General features: G+C 45.2%; 1 pseudogene; it reads right to left on the minus strand.

The window, feature by feature from the left end:
• Positions 1–5,743: 5,743 nt before the first annotated feature.
• On the minus strand, positions 5,744–6,691 carry LOC140411392 (beta-1,3-galactosyltransferase 5-like; annotated as a pseudogene).
• Between the last annotated feature and the right edge of the window lie 10,453 nt (positions 6,692–17,144).

Raw genomic sequence — 17,144 nt, forward strand, 5'->3', positions numbered from 1 at the left:
GTAAACACGCCACCCACGTCTTGCCAAACTTCCCTCATGGCTAAATTGCCCGAGCACTGACAAGATCCGTATAAATGACTTATCTAAACTCTCCACGAAAAACATATTTGTCCCTGTTAATTATGGGTAGAATTGTTTGCCGTAATAAAGTTCTGCTCCACAGGTGTTGCGTACAGCTCAACCTAACCTCCGTGTTATGAGATTCTATGCATTGTTTAATATAATGCAATACGTGCTTAAGAATAGATAGATATAGGTGGCCACATCTCCAAAACTACTTAGTATCGTTCCATTTATTTTATCCATCTTTGGCAGCTGCACGGAACAAATTAATCAGCGATATATAACCCGAAACGTAAAAACAATCATGGAATCTGATCTGAAAAAGAAAATCCATATTGTCTCTACATGAGAACTACACATCGAATCACTGAAATGCTTCGGAAATTGTGTACCTATCATTATTTTATGTTGTCACCAGATAGTACAGGAAAATTCTATGGAAGCCGATTTAAAGTGATTGCCCAATAATCGACCAACCGTGCAACGGTCCTGCAAGACTATGGCGCCCGTCCTCAAATTGATCTCCGACTAATATTCCAAGTCCTTTGAACTATAGTTAGAATGTAATCACGGTATAATGAAAGCGGATGGAGCCCAGCTAGAGCAGATTTTAAGCGAGTATGTCACTTGAGTAAACAGAGCATCCCCTTAGCTGTTCGGCAGCCACAAAAAAAGAATGAAACTGGACGGACAACCGGCATTGAACCTGGGATCAGAAACGACAACGGCAACCCCAGCCACGCAGCCCTGCAAAGTCCTTCTTCCTATATCTGGTTGCTTCTACTAATGTTCTCAGAGCTGTCTCACAGACTAGTTCAGCAGCAGCCTGATATAGTCATACTCACAGAATCATACCTGGCATACAATGTCCCAGATATCACGATCACCATTCCTGGGTATGCACTATCTCACCGTCAGCAGAGGTGGGCAGCACAGTAGTATACAATCGGGACAGAATAGCCATGGGAGTCGTCAACATCGACTCTAGACCTCACGAGGCCTCATGGTGTCAGGTTAAAAATGGGCAAGGAAACCTCCTGCAGATCACCACGTAACTGCCACCAGCAGTTGATGAATCTGTACTCCTCCACATTGAACACCACTTGGAGGAAACAATGTGTGTCGCAAGGGCACAGAAAATGGTCTGGTTGGGGGACGTCACTGTCCATCGCCAAGAGTGGCTCGGAAGTACCACCACGTACAGCGCTGTACGGGTGGTAAGAGACATAGCTGCAATATTTGGCCTGCAGCAGGTGTGAGGGACCCAACAAGAGGGAAAAACATACTTGACCTCACCCTCACCAATCTGCCAACTGCAGTTGCATCTATCCATGACTGTAGCAGTAGAGGTGGCCACCGCACATTACACTGGGAGACAAAGATCCGTGTTCACTTTGAAGATACCCTCCGTCGTATTGTGTGGAACTACCACCGTGCTAAATGGGACAGACATCGAACAGATCTAGCAATTCAAGACTGGACATCCATGAGGCGCTGTGGGCCATCAGCAGCAGCAGAATTGCATTCAACCCCAATGTGCGTACTCATTGCCCGACATATCGCCCACTCTACCATTGCTATCAAGCCAGGGGATCAACCCTGGTTCAATGAAGAATGCAGGAGGCATGCGAGGCGCAACATTAGCATGCCGATAAATGAGGTGTCAACCTGGTGATGCGGCAACATAGAACTACCTGTATGCCAAACAGCATGAGCAGCAAATAATAGACATAGTTAAGTGATTCGACAAAGATCGCATCAAATATAAGCTCTGTAGTCCTTTCACATCAGCCGTAAATGGTGGTGAACAAATAAAATACTCAGTTGAGGAGGACGCTCCACGAATTCTCGATGATGGAGGAGCCCAGCACATATGAATAACAGACAAGGCTGAGGCATTTGCAACCATCTTCAGGCCGAAGTGACGAGTTGATTATCCATCTCGATCTCATCCGTTGGTCCCCACCATCACAGATGTCGGTCTTCACCCAACATAATTCTATTCTCGCGATATCAAGTAACTGCCGAAGGCACTGGATACTGCAAAGGCTACAGGCCCTGTCAATATTCCAGCAAATGTACTCCAGAACTTGTCGCACCACTAGCCAAGCTGTCCCAGCACAACTACAGCACTGGCATATACCCGGCAATATGTAGAGTTGCCCATGTGTGCCCCCTACATGATGAACACGTGGGGATCCCATCACCTGGAGGTTCCCCTCCAAGTTACTCAACAACCAGACTTGGAAATATGTAGCCGTCCCTACACTGTGGCTGGAGCAACATCGTGGAACTTGCTCTCTGTGGGAGTGCCTAAACCTCAAGGACTGTGTCGGTTCAGAAAAGCAACACACCACAACCTTGTGAAGGGCAATCAGGGATGGGAACTAAATTCTGACCTAACCTGCCACGCCCCCATCAAGTGATATAAAAATATATCACTTACACAGACACTTGGTATCAAGTGAGCCCGATGTAAGCCACGTGTGAAAACGTTCCCGCTTTTCTCATATTTTTGTACTGGCCCTTTCATTCGGGAGGCTAGATTGCGATATTTGACTTCCCGTTGTTCCCAGTTAGAAGTGCAAGGATATTATTGGCTCATTACTGTACTCAGTAACCTACCAACAAGGCTCATATATGTGTTAAAATAACCTGGGACTGGGTACCCAATTCATTTTTTTCCAATTAAGAGGCAATTTAGCGTGACCAATTCACCTACCCTCCACATCTTTGGGTTGAGGGTGCGAAACCCACGCGAACACGTGGAGAATGTAAACTCCATACGGTCTGTATGTGACCCAGAGCCGTGATCGACCCTGGGACTTCGGCGCCGTGAGGCAGCAGTTCTAACCACTGCGCCACCGTGCTGCCTCCGTCTCCACATTTCCAATGATTAAAAATAAATCACATTTCTGCTCCCCTTCGGTTATTAAAAGGAGATATATTTTGATCGAGGCACGTACCTCCTTTCCTGTTCAGAGCTGCTAACAGACCGGATTCGTTTTTGCAAGAATTGTTTTTTTGTTTCAGTTTTCCAGACTCGTCACTGTTCTGGGTTAATTAGGTTGAAGTGGGTTTGGCTAAATCTTCCGGAATTAGGCACAACTTTCTATCCAATTGATAACGCGGTTTCCCAGAAACTGCTGGAGGCTAGATTCGATTTCACACTGTAATCTATTAAAAGTCGTCTTTCCTCAGTGACGTTCATAACCCACACTGAGGGAAATACTTTTAAGCGAGGCAAGGAGCGTAATAGCAATGGGACACGAGAACACAGAAATGCAACTTGATAGCTCTGTTAACCATAATTAGTCCGAAAAAAGATATCAGCAAGTACTAAAAGTGGTGTTAATACTAATCATGTAGACCAAAGACAATAAGAATTCAGGTGCACAAGTTTTAGGAACAAGCGTATGTAATCAAGAAGCGCGTGTCTCAACTCCTGGTGCTATTCCACTTTACTACCGACTCGAGTTACTCATGATTACCGGAGGCACAACTAATCTGCCCACAGTTAAATGGTGGAATATGCACAACATCCGTTGGAAGAGAGTTCCAATGATTCGCAACATTTTGACCGAAGAAATGTCTCCTCATCTCAAACGTATATCACGATCCCCTTCAGCTGATACTATGTCCACCTTATTTTAGATTCCCCACCATGTGGGGCAAGCTCAATATCATGCATGTTTGCGTCAGATCGTTTGCAATTCTCCTGAATCCCAGAGAGCACCGGCCTAATTTACTCACTCTTTATGATGGGAAAATAATACCTTCCAAGGAAAAACTCGAATAAATAAGCGGTTTGTTGATTTGTGTTCAAGCACATCCTTCCTTCTGTAAGGAGGACAATCATTCACAAAGTCCTCCAGGTGTTCTTTCAATAAAGTTCTATCAAATTACAATAATAATGTACTTATTTGTGTGCTCGAAATGCTTATCGTGGAGAACAAAGATGCGTAATTTGGGAGGGCACCATCTATGAAAGTGAACAGATCCTTGTTAGTTGAGATCGCCCCTGCCCGCCCCCCCCCCTCAACCCCAGACTCTCATTTTTCAAAGTGGGATGGATTCGATGAAATCAATGCTCAATACCTTCATATGGACGAGGAGCCGTTCTTGTTTAAAGAAGATGTAAGAAGTTTGACAATTGTATCCTATGTCATTGCGAAAAACAAACGAATTACTTTCTGTTCCCTTTCCATTTTGGGAGTACAGCAAAGCAGAAATGTTTGAAAATGATGTTTGTGGACTATGAGCCGCACCATTGATTTGTAATTAAACTGATTTCAATCTTTTGTACGTAACCCATTTGTCAGGCATCTAAGTATCTAACTTTTCCAAATAGGCATATTTAAATTTTAAACACCGAATTGAACCATCCCGCTGTATTGGAACTAGGTTTGATCTATATCAGGATCACCATGTTTATATCCAGCACCAGGACTTGTTGACCACGCATGGAGCGTTGAACGAACTGATAATCATCATTCATTATTTTTATTGTCACAAATACGCTTACATTAATACTGCAATGAAGTTACGATGAAAAGCCCCTAGTCGTGACATTCAGGCGCCTGTTCGAGTAAACGGAGGGAGATTTCAGAATGTCCAAATTTCCCAACAACACGTCTTTCTGGACTTGTGGGAGCAGCCGTAAGAAACCAACGCAGACATGGGGAGAACGTGCAGACTCAGCACAGACAGTGACCCAAGCCGGGAATCGAACCTGGAATTATGGAGCTATGAAGCACCAACTATGCGACCGTGCCGCCTGTATTCCTTCCGCTATACTCCAAAGGATATAACTTTGAGTGTGCGCAGATGCGCTCCAAAACAAAAGCATTGTCGCCATACACCTGTCGGGCTTGCTTGACAATATGATTTACTTTAAGATGATTTTTTTCTTTGTCAGAGGAAATCACCAAGTTAATTATTAAAGGGACATTCTAAGCCAAATGCAGTTTTGCTGCAGTCCTTTTGGATTAATTGAAGTTTCTAGACATTTTTGACAGTTCGGTATCTATATTCTCTTATGGGTGAATCCAGGCCATGGACAAAATTTGATATCCAGAGTTAGAGTACTCAACTCTGCATGAATAACACTATGCGTTGGTGTGATTGTTATTCTACTTGAATTATTCATATAATAGGTCTGAAAATAACAATTTCAGTTCGAGAAATTCGACAAACATATTTTTTTAAAGGTCCCTTTGGGTTTGGGCTGATTTATCACCAAAACTACTGATCTTGATTTTATATTATTATGTATGGTGATAAATGAATGCAAACATAAATCAGGGACGAATAGATCAACACAAACGTTTCACTGGTGAAGGCAGACTTTCTAACAAGGCGAATATAAACAGATCCCACAGCACTAACATTGGAAGTGGCGTGCAACTGCAATTTCAAGTGTTTATTTGAGACCTGTTCCGAAATAAACGTGACGAGAATTGACTGAATAATGCAGGTTTGCGCATTTAATGGATAAAGAATACACCAAGCAAGTTGCCATACCTTGGAGAAACGTTTACAAATACAAATTATTTTAAATGTTCAGCGGATTTTCTGCTTGCACCTCACTCATTGGTCATGGATGTGGTGACAGTAAATGCTATGCAAAATAAATGAATTAGCGAAGAGCAAATGGAGAGTCGCGAACTGGTAGCCTCCTTCAAATTTGTTCAGGACAGTCATGAGAGTGCTCATCAGCCAATGCATCCCAGTAGAGAAGCAACTCGTAGGGTTTTGTTGCGTGAGACGTCACGAGTTTCCGAAAAGTACAGGCAGAAAACGGAACTTTAAAGCTGTTGAAGATGTGTCCATGACACAGCTTCACCGGCGACAACTTCAACTCTGCCACACAGATACCGATGAAAACATCCTCCAGTTTCAGTTTTGGAACGTTCTTGGAAAACCTTCACACTCGGCTAGCTACATCCGTTGAGAGGATGTATCCACTACCGGAACAGTATGGCGGAAAGGTTTTCAAAGGATACTCCTTTTCACTCACATACCATTTATGGGATTTGTCCCTGATGGCCGGCGCATTTCTTATTATGAAGCCGGTGAAAATATTTCTTATACTCGTTTGCGACAGGATATCCACCAGGTAATTAACGTTCACAAACATGTCTGAATCGGTTTTCATCACGAACGTGGCGGATGGACAATATAGGCTCATCCATTCCAGACCCATTAACACCTTGGTTGTTAGGTTGTAATATGTGTCCTGAAAATCTTTTTGTATCATATCCTTATGAAGCAAATCTTCGCGCAGCAGATTCGCCTGGTGTTCCCAATTATATCCCAGCAGAAAATAAGTCACCACAGTCTTGCCGTTTGCTGTCTTCTTTCCTCCGCAGGTCTGGCGAATTGCCGAACGAGCTTTGAAGCCATGCTGGTGACTTGTGACGAGGACGACCAAGAATGGCGGAGTGGAATCGCATTTACTGTCGGGTCGCATTAGGAAGGTGTTTTCACTTAACGGGGGGTATCGCCAATGTTCAGGACTCATGTAGATTACGTATCCAAGTATAACTGTTACTAAAAGGGACACAATAACGAACGCTGATCGCTTCCTTGCGCGTAAATGGAAACAGCACATTCCATCAGCAATCATCTTGTTGTTTGAATTGTCTGTAAAATGAAATACACAAATCAATTTTGATGGAATCCTTGGAGCGAAAGATGAAATGTCTTTAAAGTTATTCGGTTTTGAACATGTGAACGTTGGAAAGGGCTACATATTTCCAGCAACCAGTTCCGTCATTCAATTTTGCTATCATTGGTCTTGCTTCACAATCCACTTGCCCACTCGGTGCAGTTATCTTAAAATCCGTACTCCGCAGAACTATCAAGCATGGTATATTTATTGGCTTGCAGCCTCAACAACACTTGGAGTGAGTGAGTTCGGATGGCCACTTGTCTCTGAGTAAAGAAGTGTTTCCTCACATAACCCACGGACTGACTATCTCTAATTTTACCGAATGCCTCCTTGTTCTTGATCCAGTATCCGGAGTGCATGTTTGACATCTTCCGAATATAATTCTATTTACATGTTTTAATTACGTCAAGTTTTTAACTTCCACAAGTCAACTCTCTACACATAGTACCGAATTATCGAACACTGGCATGGTGGATGTAGATCTTTGCTACTTCGTCTTGGTCGATTGCGAAAGAGTTAACCTACGTAATCTATCATTCTGAAATATTTCCACTGTCCAGCAGATCAATTCTTCCAGTCTCTATAACACTTATAGCCATCGAGTTCGAAGGCTACAACTGCGAGTGAAGGGCACCCCACTGGGGGCAACCCCGCTAACCTCACACCCATCACCGCTGTCCCCCACATACTCTTTCGATAAAGTACAATGATTCTAGATACCCTTATTTGTTACCACTTTGTTAAGATAAATGAATGGTTCAAATTGAGCCTATATTGGCCTTTGATAGATTATTCGTGCTAATTGAAGTAGTTTTGCTTCTTTGTTCGAAGGTAAACAACTTCAGCCTATCGAATATTCCCTGACAGTTCAAATTGCTCGGTTCTAGCAAAATCCTCGCAAGTTTCTTTTGCATCCTCTACAATGAAGTCACATTGTTTCCTGTAATGTATTCACTCTACCTCTCCGCTGTGATCAGGTTTTAGCCTAACTATTACTTTGTGAGGAGTTGTAACACACCATCACGCATTGAATCTTCTATATTTGCGTCATAAGGGAATGGATTTGTATTTATGTATGTTCTATGGTTTTTGTTTCATGTATGGAATGATCTGTATGGACTGTACGCAGAACAATACGTTTCACTGTACCTCGGTACACTTGTCAATAAATCAAATCAAATCAGATCAAAATGTGTGTTGCATCTTTAACCACATTATCGAAATATTCTGTTACTTTATTATTCCTTGGGCCTAGATTCCAAGGCGTCTGCAGAACAAATATTATTATTTTGTATATTACGTTTGTAATTATCTCTTGCAGCTCCTGGAAAAGGTACTGGCCCCACACTTCTTCAGATTGATTCAGATGCACTTTCGAGTGCTCAAATGGAGCAGCGCTGGAGATACTATGCCCCACGAACGTAGGACAAAAAGCAATGGGATATTGTCCTCTAATACAGGCTTCCTTAATTTATCTATCAGACAGTAAACAACGAGTCATGAAAACTGTCAAAAATGATCACCACTTAATCTTATGTCAGAAGTTATTTTAAAACCGTGTCAGTCGTTAGTTTAAAGTACGAAGTCTTACAACACTAGGTTAAAGTCCAACAGGTTTGTTTCGATGTCACTAGCTTTCGGAGCGCTGCTCCTTCCTCAGGTGAATGAAGAGGTCTGTTCCAGAAACACATATGTAGACAAATTCAAAGATGCCAAACAATGCTTGGAATGCGAGCATTAGCAGGTGATTAAATCTTTACAGATCCCGAGATGGGGTAACCCCAGGTTAAAGAGGTGTGAATTGTCTCAAGCCAGGGCAGTTGGTAGGATTTCGCAGGCCAGATGGTGGGGGATGAATGTAATGTGAAATGAATCCCAGGTCCCGGTTGAGGCCGCACTCATGTGTGCGGAACTTGGCTATAAGTTTCTGCTCGGCGATTCTGCGTTGTCGATGGTCCTGAAGGCCGCCTTGGAGAACGCTTACCCGGAGATCAGAGGCTGAATGCCCTTGACTGCTGAAGTGTTCCCCGACTGGAAGGGAACATTCCTGCCTGGTGATTGTTGCGCAATGTCCGTTCATTCGTTGTCACAGCGTCTGCATGGTCTCGCCAATGTACCACGCTTCGGGACATCCTTTCCTGCAGCGTATGAGGTAGACAACGTTGGCCGAGTCGCACGAGTATGTACCGCGTACCTGGTGGGTGGTGTTCTCACGTGTAATAGTGGTATCCACGTCGATGATCTGGCACGTCTTGCAGAGATTGCCATGACAGGGTTGTGTGGTGTCGTGGTCACTGTTCTGAAGACTGGGTAGTTTGCTGCAAACAATGGTTCGTTTGAGGTTGCGCGGTTGTTTGAAGGCAAGTAGTGGGGGTGTGGGGATGACCTTGGCAAGATGTTCATCGTCATCAATGACGTGTTGAAGGCTGTGAAGAAGATGACGTAGTTTCTCCGCTCCGGGGAAGTACTGGACGACGAAGGGTATTCTGTCGCTTGTGTCCCATGTTTGTCTTCTGAGGAGGTCGGTCCGGTTTTTCGATGTGGCGCGTTGGAACTGTCGATCGATGAGTCGAGTGCCATATCCCGTTCGTACGAGGGCATCTTTCAACGTCTGTAGATGTCTGTTACGCTCCTCCTCGTCTGAGCAGATCCTGTGTATACGGAGTGCTTGTCCATAGTGGATGGCTTCTTTAATGTTTAGGGTGGAAGCTGGAGAAGTGGAGCATCATGAGGTTATCCGTGGGTTTGCGGTAAAGCGTAGTGCTGAGGTGACCGTCCTTGATGGAGACGAGTGTGTCCAAGAATGCAACTGATTTTGGAGAGTAGTCCATGGTGAGTCTGATGGTTGGATGGAACTTATTAATGTCATCGTGTAGTCGTTTCAGTGATTCTTCGCCGTGGGTCCAAAGGAAAAAAATGTCATCGATGTATCTGGTGTATAACATCGGTTGAAGGTCCTGTGCGGTGAGTAGGTCCTGTTCAAACTTGTGCATGAAGATGTTGGCGTATTGGGGTGCGAATTTGGTCCCCATGGCTGTTCCGTGCGTCTGGATGAAGAACTTGTTGTCGAAGGTGAAGACGTTGTGATCCAGAATGAAGCGGATGAGTTGCAGAATTGCGTCTGGAGATTGGCAGTTGTCGGTGTTGAGCACTGAGGCTGTTGCAGCAATGCCGCCATCATGGGTGATGCTGGTGTAGAGTGTCGAGACGTCCATTGTGACGAGGAATGTTCCAGGTTCAACTGGTCCATGGGTGCTGAGTTTCTGTAGGAAGTCCGTCGTGTCGCGACAGAAGCTGGGTGTACCTTGTACGATAGGTTTCAAGATGCCCTCGATGTAGCCAGATAGGTTCTCACACAGGGTCCCATTGCATGAAACGATTGGGCGGCCTGGTGTGTTGGCCTTATGTATTTTTGGGAGGCAGTAGAGATCTCCAATGCGGGGAGTACGTGGGATGAGAGCACGTAGGGTGCTCTGAAGATCTGGATCCAAGGTCTTGATCAGTCTGTTAAGTTGGCGGATGTGTTCCTTGGTCGGATCTGCGGGTAACTGTCTGTAGTGTTCTTGGTTGTTCAGTTGTCGGTATACTTCTTTGCAGTAGTCCGTTCTGTTCAGTACGACAGTGGCCCCCCCCTTTGTCTGCTGGTTTGATGACGATGCTGTGGTTGGTCTTGAGAGCGCGGATGGCATTGCGTTGTGCTTGGGTGACGTTCGGGGTTGTCTTGTGAATGCGAATGATGAATCTGGCATTGACGCGACTCGTGACGGCTTGAGCATACATGTCGAGTCTAAGGCAGCGGCCTTCCGGAGGGGTCCAATTCGACTCTTTCCTCTTCGGTTGCCGCACCGCAGATCTCTCGGTCTGCTGTTCCGGTTCATTGGTAGTCTGCTTGGGTTCGCTGTTGGCCTCTTGGGGCCTGTGGAAGAATTCCCGGAGCGTCATTCGCCTGATGAATTCCTCCGTGTCTGCCGCGAGACTGATGGGGTTTCCATTTTGGTGGTGGTGCAGAAATTAAGCCCTCTGCTGAGGACTTCGATTTCGTCTGGTTGAAGGGTATAGTCTGACAAGTTGACAATAGATTTCCCTGTATTGTTTTCTACTGTGACACCGGGGGTGGCTTGGTTGCTGCCGGTGGTGATACCAAGTTTCTCAAGCTTTCTGTTCTTGGTATGCATATAGGTGGCATAGTATTGTTGTCTCATCTGTTTGGCGGTGTTCCGCAGCTGGTCTGCTGCCTCCTGAGCGCAAGTTGAGAATATGGCCTCTATCTTGGTTTCCAGGTTGCGTCGTCTGCTGTAGAGCTGGCGGACGAGGTGGTTGAGGAGTGTGAGAGAGGTGCGATGGCAGAGTCTCTCAGCGAAGTCTGTGTTGTAGGTCGACTTGAGTGGGTTTGTGAACTGTAGCCCTTTCGGGATCTTGTCTGCTTTCTTGCATCTTTGTAGAAACTTAATGTCAGTGTCTATATGCGCGATCTTCCTGGAGATCCTCTCCACTTTGAGCCGGCAGTTTGCGGTGTCGATGGTAGCCATGATGTGGAGATGCCGGCGTTGGACTGGGGTGAGCACAGTACGAAGTCTTACAACAGCAGGTTAAAGTCCAACAGGTTTGTTTCGATGTCACTAGCTTTTGGAGCGCTGCTCCTTCCTCAGGTGAATGAAGAGGTCTGTTCCAGAAATACATATGTAGACAAATTCAAAGATGCCAAACAATGCTTGGAATGCGAGCATTAGCAGGTGATTAAATCTTTAATCACCTGCTATCATTGAAATGATTAAATCGATCGACAGTTCCAACGCGCCACATCGAAAAACCGGACCGACCTCCTCAGAAGACAAACATGGGACACAACTGACAGAATACCCTTCGTCGTCCACTTCCCCGGAGCGGAGAAACTACGTCATCTTCTTCACAGCCTTTAACACGTCATTGATGACGATGAACATCTTGCCAAGGTCATCCCCACACCCCCACTACTTGCTTTCAAACAACCGCGCAACCTCAAACGAACCATTGTTTGCAGCAAACTACCCAGTCTTCAGAACAGTGACCACGACACCACACAACCCTGTCATGGCAATCTCTGCAAGACGTGCCAGATCATCGACGTGGATACCACTATTACACGTGAGAACACCACCCACCAGGTACGCGGTACATACTCGTGCGACTCGGCCAACGTTGTCTACCTCATACGCTGCAGGAAAGGATGTCCCGAAGCGTGGTACATTGGCGAGACCATGCAGACGCTGCGACAACGAATGAACGGACATCGCGCAACAATCACCAGGCAGGAATGTTCCCTTCCAGTCGGGGAACACTTCAGCAGTCAAGGGCATTCAGCCTCTGATCTCCGGGTAAGCGTTCTCCAAGGTGGCCTTCAGGACCCCCGACAACGCAGAATCGTCGAGCAGAAACTTATAGCCAAGTTCCGCACACATGAGTGCGGCCTCAACCGGGACCTGGGATTCATGTCACATTCCATTCATCCCCCACCATCTGGCCTGCGAAATCCTACCAACTGTCCTGGCTTGAGACAATTCACACCTCTTTAACCTGGGGTTACCCCATCTCGGGATCTGTAAAGATTTAATCACCTGCTAATGCTCGCATTCCAAGCATTGTTTGGCATCTTTGAATTTGTCTACATATGTGTTTCTGGAACAGACCTCTTCATTCCCCTGAGGAAGGAGCAGCGCTCCGAAAGCTAGTGACATCAAAACAAACCTGTTGGGCTTTAACCTGGTGTTGTAAAAGTTCGTACTGTGCTCACCCCAGTCCAACGCCGGCATCTCCACATCATGGTTAGTTTAAAGCTCCGTGATTCGGAGTTTGCATGAAGCTCATTCCACTTTAATCTGCAGTACATAGGAAGTAAACGTAATGTGTCCTCAAAATATATACCTCTTACTCTCCTGTGAACCAGGGAGTTGAAGGAAAGTCTATGGAACCTGTAGTTAATGTCCCGGAACTTTCGCTCAGTGGGATGCTGCAGACAGCAAGTATAATTAAGGCTGTATTTTTGCGATCTCTCAGCTAAACATTCCTGTCCCAGCTGTGGGCAACGTTCCATCGCCCGAAAACAGTGGTGGAGATCAAGAGGTAGGGAACCATGCTCGTTTCCCAAACCACCGGATGCGTTGTCGTTGTTCAAGGGGTGACGAATAAAGAACACATTAGTGGGTTGGTGAATGACCGTTCAATGTGTGCAAGGTGTAACTTTGGGATAACCAGGCGTTCATCTTCCGCCACCAAATGCGTGATGCTGTGGAGCCTGAAAGATGGGGATAATCAGTCGGGGAAGATTGGTTTTGAATGGATTTTGGTGTCGAGATGTGCTGTTTAGTCGGAAATGGGATGCGAGAGACGGTGGGTAGGCCAGCGTATTGGAGCCCGATTTGTACATGTGCGTTGGGGGTGTAGAGTGGTGTTACTATTAAATCTATCACCCACCGCAGCAATTAACAGAGACAAAAAAATCGAGTTTAAGTTCCCGACTTATCTTGGGGAGATAATTGTCAGAGAATCTTTCAGCAGGTCTGAGGAAAACCATTTCCCCGGAATTTCTCCCTAACCCTTGATTCCCTTACTGATTAAACATCTATTTTTCTCAACCTTAAAGCTCTCTGTTGTAAAGACTTCCACAGGTTCACTATTTTCTGGCTGACGAAGCAGATCGGAAGATAGGAATCCCTTGGCGGTTACCTCACTTCCTCTCTCCCGAACTCCTGTCCAACATCTACAAAGCACAATCATACGAACAGACAGCGATATTATGCGAATCACAGACTTGGAATTGTTACAGCACAGAACGAGGCCTTTTGGCGCATTGTGAATACAAGGCTCCAGGTGAGCAGCACGGTGTAGTGATATTTCCCTTCCCTTTGCAAATTCTCCAGCACAGTGTTTCTATTCAGCTAATAATTAAATGCCCTATTGAATGCGTCAATGAAAGGTACCTTAGATTTTAATGCAGTGCATTTTAGATCTGGACCACTCGTTGTGTGAAAAAAAATGTCTTGCTCAGATCACGTATTTCCCAATTTCGTTGGGGCGAAACCCAGGCACACGCGGGGAGAATGTGCAAACTCCACATGGACAGTGATCCAGAGTCGGGATCGAACCAGGGATCTCGGCGCCGTGAGGCAGCTGTGCTAACCACTGAGCCACCGTCCTGCCCCACAAATCATTTAAAATCTGAGCCTTCCGTTTACGAGCGGGAACAGTTTCTACCTGTCTACTCTATCCAGCAACTCCTGATTGTGTACAATTCATTTAAATCTCCGTTTTCCCTCCAAGGATAACAGTCTCAACCTTTCCAATGTGCACTAATACTTGATGCTGCTCACCCCTTGCAGCATTCTTGTAAACTGCTTCTACGCTCTCTCCAGTGCGTTCACCTTCTTCCTATTGTGTGGCACCCGAAACTGCAGACATAATTCCAGCTGAGGCCTCATTATTGCCTTGTATATATTCTGCTATGTATCTTTGTTCCTGTATTCTACACCCATATTAATGAAACACAGAATGCTGTCTGTTTTATTAACTTCTCTGTCCAACTGTTCTGCCACTTTCAATGATCAGTGCTGATATACAGCCAGGTACCGCTTAGTTTGCATCACTTTCACATTACCAATAATATTACTTTGCATCTCTAGTTTTTTCCACTCAATATTCGTCATCTCAAAACTCTCTGCATTGAAATTGATTTGCTCCCGATACGCCCACTGCAGCACATTAGCTATATACTTTCGAAGTTCTGCACTGTCCTCTTCACCGTTTGCAATACTTCCGGGTGTTGTGCCATCCGGAATCTTTTATTTTATCCCATGTGGACCAAGATCGTGATTATTAACATATGTCAAGAAATGCAAGTGTCTGAAACGGACCTCGTGAAACACCACGACAAACTTTCATCCAGCTCGAAAAATCAATTGACCATTACACTCTACTTCCTAATATTCAACCAATTTGCCAACCATGTTGTTATTGTTCGTTTCCTTCCATAGTCTACAACTGTTCTACTCCATGGCACGGTATTGAACTAATTATGTAAGTCGATATAAAACCAGATCGTCAGTGTTACCCTCATCCACCCGTTTGTTACTTTCTCACAGAACGCCAGTTAATTAATTAAACATGGCTTTCCCTTCAGAAATCCATGCTAGCTCTTCCTAATCAGCACGCATACCTCCATGTAACTATAAATTCTATCTCGAACAGTTGTTTCTAATTGCTTGCCGAACCACTGATGTAAGCCTGCCTGGACTTCGATTACGGCGGCTATCCTTAGAACGTTTTGAGAACAAGCCGTGTCTTTTGCAATTTCCTCCGGAACCTCCCATAAGTCTCGGGAAGGCTGGAAGATTGTGGCCGACATACCTGTAATTTCCATTCTCACTTCCGTGGATGTGTGTAATATGATTGCGGTGCCTTTTCATTTTTAAGTAGCGACTGCGACTAAAAGTTTCATTCTGATCAATTTCCGCCCCTTCTCGAATGGGTGGCACAGCACCACAGTGGTTAGCACTGTTGCTTCACAACGCCAGGGTCCCATGTTCGATTCCTGGCTTGGGTCCCTGTCTGTGTGAAGTCTGCACATTCTCCCCGTGTCTGCATGGGTTAGCTCCGGGTGCTCCAGTTTCCTCCCAAATGTTAGGTGGATTGACCATGCAAAATTGTCTGCGGTGTCCCAAAAAGTTTAAGTTGGGTTACTGAGTTATGGGGATAAGGGTGGAGGTATGGTCTTAGCAGGGTGCCCTTTCCAAGGGCCGGTGCAGATTCGTTGGGCTGAATGGACTCCCTATGCACTGTGAATTCGCTGAAATCTATAATTCTATGGAATCTAGGATTTACCTCTCAGCATTCTGCATTGCTCTTGGTTCTCAACTCTCTTTTCCAACTTGCAGCTGCCTTAAGCAGACTTATTCTTCTTTTTGTTCATTCTGTCTTATTTTTTATGCAATACCTTTCATTTTTAAGGGAAGGTTCCATAAATGTGCGACGATTATTTCTGCTTTGAAAGTAGCCCATTCTTCAACTACATTTTACCCGCCAACATTTTGTCCCAGTCGTACTGGCGCAGTACCATTCTTGCCACATTGATCTCCCACTATTTCCCTCTTCTATTGTAATCTTAAACCTTAGAAGGCAGCAGCCACTGAGAATTGATCTACTTTCGCACCTCATTTTCAGGAACCAGGTCCAAACATGCATCCTCTCTTGTTAGACTAGACACATCCTGCTGTGGAAAGTGTTCCGAAATGCATTCTTTTTCTTATACAAATTTAGAGCTCCCATTTATTTATTTTTTCCAATTAATGGGCAATTTAGCGTGGCCAATCCATCTAACCTGCACATCTTTTGCGTTGCTGGGGGTGAAACCCATGCAGGCATGGGGAGAATGTGCAAACTCCACACGGACAGTGACCCAGGGCCGGGACTCGATCCCAGGTCCCCAGCGCCGCAGTCCCAGTGTTAACCACTGCACCACAGGCCACCCTCCTGAATGCATTCTGAGAACGTTTGGTCCTCTGCACCTCTTCCCAGCTGACATTACATTATTAAATAACCTATCAAAATGCTCTACAATATTTGCATCTCTCTTAATTTCAACTTAGATTTGTTTTTCTGCATTTTTGCCATTATTTGGCTGTCAAGACAATGCACAGAGTAATTCCATTACACCCTATTTGATCCTTCGTTCACCTCTGTGACATCCTTTTCTCCAGCACTACTCTGTTCTCCTTAACCAATAAGGCCACTCGCCTATTTGTCCCTGGTTCCTACATTTTCTGAAAACGTTGTCTCCATGAATATTTAACAGACAATCGTGTCGTTGCTTGAGCCAAATATCTGTTTCCGCTCAATATTTTTCTTCAATGCGATTTGGGCCCCGAGCTCCCCAATCTTATTCATTTCATTTTCTGCATTCACATGCACGCGCTAAACAGGCTCATGGAGATTATTCCATCCTTCAGCTATATTTCCATAATATACACCTCGGAGGGATATTTGTGTCCAGTCCTATGTGCTCAGTTCTGGACGCTACCGGTGTCCGAGACAACGATGAGTGCAGGATGCATTGCCAGCTGCAGGAACCTGAACTCCGGGTTTCAAAGCTCTTGCTGCAGCTGAGCTCAGTGTGCCGTAGATGTAAAGCTGAGATATCTGAGGATTGCATGTTCTAAGAGTTGGTCGTACAGATGTTTAATCGCCTGGGTGCAGAGAGTGAATAGGTTGGCAGCAGGCAGCCCAGGAAAAAAAGGCGTGGAGAGCAGGGTTGTCGTTTTGTTTGCCAGTTGCTCAGCAGAGTTTTGTCGGAGCTAGTTTTATGGCAACAGGAACAATCGGCTGTGTAACAGGGCAAGGTGAAGGAGGAGGATAGGAGCTCTCAGTTAGATATGATTAT

Source organism: Scyliorhinus torazame, chromosome 4 (assembly GCF_047496885.1).
Source record: "Scyliorhinus torazame isolate Kashiwa2021f chromosome 4, sScyTor2.1, whole genome shotgun sequence".
Lineage (NCBI taxonomy): Eukaryota > Metazoa > Chordata > Chondrichthyes > Carcharhiniformes > Scyliorhinidae > Scyliorhinus > Scyliorhinus torazame.